We start from the raw sequence: 5,843 nt of genomic DNA on the forward strand, positions 1-5,843 counted from the left end.
TTGCAGGTCAGTCATTATGGATCACCTGCCAGGCACTGTTTTAGATACCTGAGACCAATGGGCAAACGGCAGATCCCCATTCCCATGAGGTTTGCATCCCAGCGAGGGATACTAGGTGATAAACAGCGAGCACTCGGCCAGATATAAGGCAATGCGGGTGGCTGGCTGGGGGATTGTGGAGGGGGGGGAGGGGGTTCGGCTTTGCAGAAGTGATGAGATTGCAGTGGTGATAGGACAGTCTGGAAAAGCCCTCACTGGGAAGGTGAGGACTGAACAGAGCCCTGAAACCGTGGCATTAGAATTTTTTCCCATCCTATCAAACAGCAAGATGCACCCCATTATCCTTTATAAAATTTTATTCTCACCTACAACTCTATATTAGTTCCTGGGTTTTTATAAGATCATTATTGGTATATCTATCTAGGGGTAACTTTTGAGAATGACACCCAAAATAATCTAAATCATTCTGTTTTCTAAACTGGTTTGGCAAAATCCATATAAACAACATAGGTGCCTCTTCATTCTCAGAGTTTAGTTCATTTTAAATTTTTTCTTGTGAAATCTGTATATGTCTCAAAAATACTTGATAACCGCTTTTCAGTAGAAGTTATGGCCTTAAACATTTCTGTAAAGCTGAAAGGAAATGCCATTTATGATTTATCAATGGGAAACAAGCTATAAATTTTGAGTTACTCCAGAAACAAAAGGGGTGAAATTTATGGCTTAGTGCTATATGCTTTAATTCTTAACTCACGAGCAAAAGTTTCTTGAAAAACACCAATATCTAAATAGTAAAAGAAACTTTTTTCACAAAGGAGGAAACCCTTCCTTCTCCTACCTCATTTCAAGATCCACAAAATTTAAATTTGTGATGAAGGGCAAATAGTATAATTGAGTTAATTTGATAAGATAGAGACTTGCAACTTTTTATTTATTGGAGCATCATCTTACGGTATTTGCTGTTGATCGGTTTCTTCCGTCCGGGCAGGCACCTAGGGCATGAAATTTTGAAAGAAAATGTAAACTATTAGCTTTTCCTCTTTTCTTAATTTAAAATACAATTTTAAGTGATTTTAAAGACACTTTCCTTTGGAAATTTTGCATTTCGTTTCTATTCTGACTCTGATGAGTTGTTTTTTTGTTTTTGTTTTTTTTACATTTTATTTTGCTTTAGAAAAAGCTTAAGGTACCTGAATAGGTTTCCCCAACATGAGAAAAATGGTCATGTAAGTTTAGAAGAAATATTTGTGTACATCCTTTGGTCTCGGCCTGAAGATTAAACATTATTTACTGGGCATGTCTCTTAAACCTACCTCATTGGAATTTGGAAGAATATTCCAATAGTAATGATAAATAAGCCTCAAACTTAATTTGCAACGAATTAGCCATATTTTTATTCCACTTGAAATACCGGAGACTTGGGGCAAGATTTAGTTATGCTTTTCTATTTAATAATATTCCATTAAATGTGACCTGTAGAGATTACGAAGCTTATCAAAAATATAGTCTATAAAAATACCCTAAGTATGACGATGCTTTTTATGTATTAAAACTGAGCTCAAGTAGTCCAAGCAACTGATACTGGGATACCTCGTGACCTGTAAGTTAGGAAAAATAACAGATGAGAGTCATGTTTATGCTTCTCTTTTCAATTATAATCATGTTTTTGAAATTACAGATCTCCTAATTTTCCAATCCTTATCTGTAAGGAAGACCAATGTATATAAGTTTTACGGGTGGATGTGAAAATTAGCAAAGTATTTCATTTTATTCAATATTTTCATGAAGATATCATTGGCAGGGCAGCTCAACATTTTACATGGTTATCTTCAACAAGGGAACTGTAAGTGTTCTTTAAGTCATTAATTAGCTAATCCTTATTTACTGCGTATAGCCATCACAATTCATATGAATAATGCATGGGCTTCTCAGAATTATTAGTACTGTACATCAAATGAATGTTTGAAAGGGGAAATAACTCTTAGTCTTTGGTAAAAGAGTAGGCATAAATTAAATTTCCCGTTTGCCAGACTCAGCAGACACCATTTCATGTGTTGAGTTGTCCTTGGAGAAGACTGAGGCCATTGTTTCCATTAACAACAACAACAAAAAAAAATCCAATAATGTTAAAACAAAAATACCACTATAAACATGATCAACTGAGGTAAAATCCCTGCGAGGAGGTACTTGAAAATCTCAAGCAACTTGAATCTTCCTCAAGAAAGTTCAACACAGCTCTCTCAGAAAACCTGGAGATGCATGTCTAAAATTCATAGGAGTTCTGTGATAAGTCACCTACCTAGAGACCAAAATAACAGAGCAGAGAGAAAGGAAGCTGAGGTAAGAAAGGAAGGAAAAGGGAAGAAAAGAGCCCTGGGGGGGAGCTCATGCTAACTCTTAGTACTGGAGGACTTGTAGGAAAATACTTGGTGCCCGTCTCTTGTGCCCAACACTGTAGTAGACGTTTCCTATGCCTTACCCACCCTTCAAGGTGTGTGGTTTCATCCCAATTTGTGCACAAAAACTGAAAGTGTTCAAGCTGCCCAGGCCTCACAACCAGTAAGTAGGGAACTGAATTTGAACCCAGGTTCAAATTTTTACCATACTATGATACCACCTCTTAACTAAAATCAAATTCACAAAGCAAACCAAAAACAAAAGCGTGAACAACCGGTCGTAATGGAGTCATGCCTGTATCCTTTATTACTGACAGAAGAAAAGCAAATTTGAGTACAAGGTTTTAAGTCCTGCAAGGTGAACAAAGAAGAGAAATACTTAACCGCTGTTCGCGCCGTGAAAGAGAAACAACTCAATCTTGCAAAGTTCTTGGGAGGTAAGATGGTAAGGTGTTGGCACATATGTTTGTATCAAGACTCAGAATGAGAGCAAAGTTTGCTGTTTTGGTCTTTAGATCTGTTGAATGAACTTGTACCTTATTTTCAACTGAACTTCAAATACACTGTTGTTTAAAGCAATTGGTTCCCGTTAAGCAGTCCATCTAGCCATCTATCAGGTGCATCTGTATATGCCGCATGCCTGGTATCTAGTTGGAATTATGGTGGTGTGGAATCAGAACAGGTCATTTAGATTTCAGATTGGGAAACAGAGTTTACGCAGAGGGCAAAGCAAGCAGAGTGGCTTGTTGTGGGAACAAACCTGGCCGTTGAGGAAGCTGTAAGAAGAGAAAAGCTAGAACAGGGAGAGGGACATGGAGAGGCGTGGAAGACAAAACTTGGAGAAGTAGGTGGGGAAGCTTCTGATTCCTCTCAAGCCCATTTCTTCTGTGAACAGCAGCTAAACATTTCTGGACCACACACAAAAAAGCAAATACCTAAGAACTCAGACGGATTGTGAAGGAGACTCAGAACTTGGAAAAGCAGCCTCTATGAGGATGCTTCCCTTCCCTTTTTCTTTTTCTTTCTCTTTTCTCTTACAGGTTTGCGCCAGGGGTCAGCCCCACTTATGGAGATGTACAGCAGTGGAGGTTTACTCTGGGTTTTCTATGCAAGAAATCCAGCTGCCAGTCCAAAGAGCCAGGAGAAGCCTCTCCTGTTGGCCAAAGAGCATGGAGTGGGGGGAATGGGAAAGTCCTTAAGAGGGGAGAGCTGGAAAGGGGGACCCTCTCTCACTGTGTGTATGACTTTCCACATGTCCTGGGCTCACTCCTGAGCTGGTGTGCACAAGGCAGACCCAAGGAACTCTGGCAAAGTCGACAAGAAATGAAAATGAGATCAAAACTACTGTTCGTAGAAAGTAACACAGGATTTGCAATCTGAGCCTAATTGGGTTGATTGCCTGCTTAAACAAACAAAATATTTCTCAGACAATTTTAGTAAGACCCAGAGTTGACACAGCCCAGTATCCAAAATTGCTTAAGTAGGAAGACTAGGATAATGTGACCAATTTCCAAGGAAAAAGTCAATCAAGAGATGCCAGCCTCGAGATAAACCAGATGTTAGAATTATCAGACATAAAAGCAACTGTTATAATTATGGCCCATGAGATGGAAGATAAACACACTTGAACAGAAAGATAGAAGTTCTCAGCAGAGAAACTGTAAAAAAGAATCACATGGAAATTCTATAGCAAAAGATACAATATCTGAACTTAAAAACGACTAGATGGGCAATAGAAAAATGGAAATGAAAGAGTCAGCAAATTTGAAAGTAAATTAGTAAGTGTGCCTTTAATGATGCCTTTAAAGTCTTAAAGGTGGATGAGGCTTTGAAAAGCAAAATGTATCTGACTGTAATTAGCTACAGGGAGCCCCAATAAGATATTAATCCAAGTACATTCTTGTGGCTTCCTGAGATACATATGAAGAAATTCCTGCTGTTTGTCAATTACGTTGAATAAGGAATTAGCATTATCATAGGCCCAACTGTAATGATTATGCAAATTTTCTACTACAGCGTCTTACACAGGCTTACTATGTAGAAAACATGTCACATATGTTCTGCGACTTACAATGTCCAAGGTGATGCATGCATTGACAAAGAAAAGTTTCCCAATCGGCTCCATTAAGTTGTGTACCTGCAGTCAAAGCAGTTTTGAAACATAGGAGTGTCATCACTAGGTAATTGCCAAGCTCATCATCAGAGTCAGCGCCTGGGAAATTGATTGGCTCGCCTGCTCATGTTAACTCTTTGATTCAGCTTTTGTAATAGGACCTCTCCCTAAATATAGATGTTATTACAGTGATGCTGTATGAAAATTGACCTATCTTGTAGGCACAATACATGCTTTTCAATTTTATAACAAAAAAAAAATGCTGTTAGTACTTAGGAATCTGTTATGAGAAATCATTAAGGTGAATTGGGAGTAAGATTGAACTGGTATATTATGTTTGGAAAAATGACTTCCTGCTGAAGGAAGAGAATTTCAAGGCTTTAGAATACCTCCCATTGTTACATTAGCACCATATTGCTCTTAAGAGGTAGTGTAAATTCTTGTAATGCTGGTGATAATTCTAGATTTAAGAGTTTAACAAGTGTTGCCATTTAATTCTTATAAGATAGGAAGCACAGTTATATCCATCTTATGCGTTAGGAATCGAGGTATAGAAACGTTCAGTAACCGTTGAGCCTAGAAAAACTAGTAAGTGGCAGAGCCAGGACTGAAGTTCAGGTCAGCCCGATCGCCAAGCCTAAGCCACTAACTACGTGTTACATATGTTACTTCCTATAGCAACTAAAGGAGAAATTTCATGTTTCGTTTTTTTTTTTTTAAAGTTTGTGTGTGAGAGAGAACGAGCATGAGCAGGGGAGGGGCAAAGAGAGAGGGAGAGAATCCCAAGCAGGCTCCACACTGTCAGCGCAGAGCCTGATGCAGGGCTTGATCCCACGAACCACGAGATCACGACGTGAGCAGAAACCAAGAGTCGAATGCTTGACCAACTGAGCCACCCAGGCGCCGCTCAGGTTATTTTAAAAGGGCATAGCCTTCAAGCCACAAAGGGTAGAATAGTAGTCAAAGCAGTGGTTCTCGCGTTTTTTGGTCTCAGGATTCTTCTTTTTTGGCCGCAAAGAGGGTTTATTAAAAATATGGAATGCTTCACGAATTTGCGTGCCATCCCTGTGCAGGGGCCATGCTAATCTTTCTGTATCGTTCCAATTTTAGTATATGTGTTGCCAAAGCGAGCACAGTCTCAGGATTCTTTTAAACTCCTGAAATTTCTTGAGGACCTCAAAGAGCTTTTGTTCATGTGGGTTATTTATACTTACTGATATTTTACTCTATTCGAAATTAAATCCGTGACATTATTACCTGAGAAATATTTATTAATTAAAAATAACAATAAACTCAGTACGTATTAACATAAATAACATTTTTTAATGAAGATA

General features: G+C 38.6%; 1 non-coding gene across 1 annotated transcript; it reads right to left on the bottom strand.

The window, feature by feature from the left end:
• Positions 1-5,537: 5,537 nt before the first annotated feature.
• On the bottom strand, positions 5,538-5,643 carry LOC122232197. Its single transcript, XR_006209543.1, has one exon. It is a non-coding gene; the product is annotated as a U6 spliceosomal RNA (small nuclear RNA).
• Between the last annotated feature and the right edge of the window lie 200 nt (positions 5,644-5,843).

The sequence above is a fragment of the Panthera tigris genome, chromosome D2, assembly GCF_018350195.1.
Source record: "Panthera tigris isolate Pti1 chromosome D2, P.tigris_Pti1_mat1.1, whole genome shotgun sequence".
Lineage (NCBI taxonomy): Eukaryota > Metazoa > Chordata > Mammalia > Carnivora > Felidae > Panthera > Panthera tigris.